The sequence below is a fragment of the Budorcas taxicolor genome, chromosome X (assembly GCF_023091745.1).
Source record: "Budorcas taxicolor isolate Tak-1 chromosome X, Takin1.1, whole genome shotgun sequence".
In the NCBI taxonomy this organism is placed as follows: Eukaryota; Metazoa; Chordata; class Mammalia; order Artiodactyla; family Bovidae; genus Budorcas; species Budorcas taxicolor.
Genome location: NC_068935.1, coordinates 90,846,164 through 90,849,482, shown reverse-complemented (window position 1 = coordinate 90,849,482; position 3,319 = coordinate 90,846,164). Strand labels below are relative to the sequence as shown.

Here is a 3,319-nt window from a genome sequence, read left to right as displayed (position 1 = left end):
GCCTGGAAAATTCCATGGACAGAAGAGCCTGGTGGGCTACAGTCCAGGGGTCCCAAAAGAGTTGGGCATGCTGAGTGAGTAACATTTTCAGTTTTTTCACTATTTTTTTTTAATTTTTATTTTTACTTTATTTTGCTTTACAATACTGTATTGGTTTTGCCATACATTGACATGAATCAGCCACGGGTGTACATGAGTTCCCAATCCTGAACCCCCCTCCCACCTCCCACCCCATATCATCTCTCTGGATCATCCCCATGCACCAGCCCCAAGCATCCTGTATCCTGTATCGAACATAGACTGGCGATTCGTTTCTTACATGATATTATACATGTTTCAATGCCATTCTCCCAAATCATCCCACCCTCTCTCTCTCCCACAGAGTCCAAAAGACTGTTCTATACATCTGTGTCTCTTTTGCTGTCTCGCATACAGGGTTATCGTTACCATCTTTCTAAATTCCATATATATGTGTTAGTATACTGTATTGGTGTTTTTCTTTCTGGCTTACTTGACTCTGTATAATAGGCTCCAATTTCATCCACCTCATTAGAACTGATTCAAATGTATTCATTTTAATGGCTGAGTAATACTCCATTGTGTACATGTACCACGGCTTTCTTATCCATTCATCTGCTGATGGACATCTAGGTTGTTTCCATGTCCTGGCTATTATAAACAGTGCTGCGATGAACATTGGGGTACATGTGTCTCTTTCAATTCTGCTTTCCTCGGTGTGTATGCCCAGCAGTGGGATTGCTGGGTCATAAGGCAGTTCTATTTGCAATTTTTTAAGGAATCCCCACACTGTTCTCTGTAGTGGCTGTACTAGTTTGCATTCCCACCAAGAGTGTAAGAGGGTTCTCTTTTCTCCACACCCTCTCCAGCATGTATTGCTTGTAGACATTCGGATCGCAGCCATTCTGACTGGTGTGAAATGGTACCTCATTGTGGTTAAAACTATGGAACGCTTCATGAATTTGCATGTCATCCTTGTGTAGGGGCCATGCTAATCTTCTCTGTATCATTCCAGTTTTTAGTATATGTGCTGCCGAAGTGACCACTCACTATTTTTTTAAATTTAAATTTATTTATTTTAATTGGAGGCTAATTACTTTAAAATAGTGTATTGGTTTTGCCATACATCAGCATGAATCCGCCACAGGGGTACACGTGTTCCCTATCCTGAACCCCCCTCCCACCTCCCTCCCCGTACCATCCCTCTGGATCATCCCAGTGCACCAGCCCCAAGCATCCTGTATCCTGCATCGAACCTGGACTGGCGATTCAATTCTTATATGATATTATACATGTTTCAATGCCATTCTCTCAAATCATCCCACCCTCTCTCTCTCCCACAGAGTCCAAAAGACTGTTCAATACTTCTGTGTCTCTTTTGCTGTCTCGCATACAGGGTTATCATTACCATCTTTCTAAATTCCATATATGTGTGTTGGTATACTGTATTGGTGTTTTTCTTCTTGGCTTACTTGACTCTGTATAATAGGCTCCAGTTTCATCCGCCTCATTAGAACTGATTCAAATGTATTCTTTTTAATGGCTGAGTAATACTCCATTGTGTACATGTACCACGGCTTTCTTATCCATTCAGCTGCTGATACACATCTAGGTTGCTTCCATGTCCTGGCTATTATAAACAGTGCTGCGATGAACATTGGGGTACATGTGTCTCTTTCAATTCTGGCTTCCTCGGTGTGTATGCCCAGCAGTGGGATTGCTGGGTCATAAGGCAGTTCTATTTCCAGTTTTTTCAGGAACCTCCACACTGTTCTTCATAGTGGCTGTACTAGCTTGCATTCCCACCAAGAGTGTAAGAGGGTTCTCTTTTCTCCACACCCTCTCCAGCATTTATTGCTTGTAGACTTTTGGATCACCGCCGTTCTGACTAGTGCAGCAGCCTATCTTGATAACTGTTCTGTGTGCATTTGAAAAGAATATCTATTCTGTTGTTGGATGGTGAAAGTGAAAGTGAAAGTCACTCAGTCATCTCCGACTCTTTGCGACCCCGTGGACTATACAGTCCATGGGATTCTCTAGGCCAGAATACTGGAGTGGGTAACCTACCTTTCCTTTCTCCAGGGGACCTTCCCAACCCAGGGATGAAACCCAGGCCTCCTGCACTGCAGGCAGATTCTTTACCAGCTGAACCGCAAGGGAAGCCCTGTTGGATGGTATGTCCTATAAATATCAGTTAGGTAAATTTGGTTGATAGTGTTTTTCAATCATATTCTAATTATTTTTTGTCTACTTGTTCTATACACTACAAGAGGGATGTTATGAATTCTTCAACTGTAATTATGAATTTTTCTATTTTGCCTTTTATTTCTATCAGTTTTTAGTACATGTATATTGAAACTCTGTTATTAGGTGCATAGACGTTCAGAATTGCTACATCCTGCTGATGAATTGAACCTTTTATTATTATAAAATGGCCCTTTTCATCTCTGGTAACACCCTTTGCTCTGAAATATTTCCCTACCTTTTCTGATATTAATATAGCCACTCAGCTTTCTTTATATCAGTTTTTACATGGGATATCTTTTCTCATCTTTTTACTTTTCTCTTTAAAAAAACCACTTCATTGAGGTACAGTTTACACTCCATAATATGTGCTCATTTTAGGTGTACATTTTGATGCATTTTGATCAGTATATATACTCATATAACAATCATCACAAGATACAAAACATTTCTGTCACTCCCAAAACTCTTCTCATATCCTTTGAAAAATAACAGCTTTATTGAGATTGAATTCACATGCCATACAATTTATCCTTTTAAAGATACCATTAAAATTTAAAACTGTATTCCGAGAATTAATGCAATAATCACCACACTTTTTGAACATTTTCATCACCCCTCCAAAGGGGAAAAAACTTTGTGCATATTAGCAATCACTCCCCTCTCCCCTCTATCCCACCCCTAAGCAATCACTAATCTACTTTCCATCTGTATCTATTGGCCTGTTCCAGGATTCATATAAATGAAACTGTACAATATGTGATCTTTTGTCACTGGCCTCTTTCACTTAGGATAGTGTTTTCAGACTCATCCATGTTGTAGCACGTATCAATACCTCATCTCTTTTTATTGCTGAATAATATTCCACTCTATGGATATACCACACATTCTCATTCATCAGTTGATAGACATTACAGTTCTTTCCACTCTGGGATTATTATGAATATTGCTCCTTTGAATATTTGTTTACAAATTTTTAAGACTTTTTATTTTATATTGGAGTATAGACAGTTAACAATGTTGTGATAGCTTCCAGTGGACAGCAAAGGGACTGAGT

The 3,319-nt window shown here is 39.5% G+C and overlaps 1 non-coding gene across 1 annotated transcript; it reads right to left on the bottom strand.

Annotated features, from left to right (window-relative positions):
* Positions 1 to 956: 956 nt before the first annotated feature.
* On the bottom strand, positions 957 to 1,064 carry LOC128070715 (U6 spliceosomal RNA). The gene has a single exon (XR_008201685.1). It is a non-coding gene; the product is annotated as a U6 spliceosomal RNA (small nuclear RNA).
* Positions 1,065 to 3,319: the final 2,255 nt, after the last annotated feature.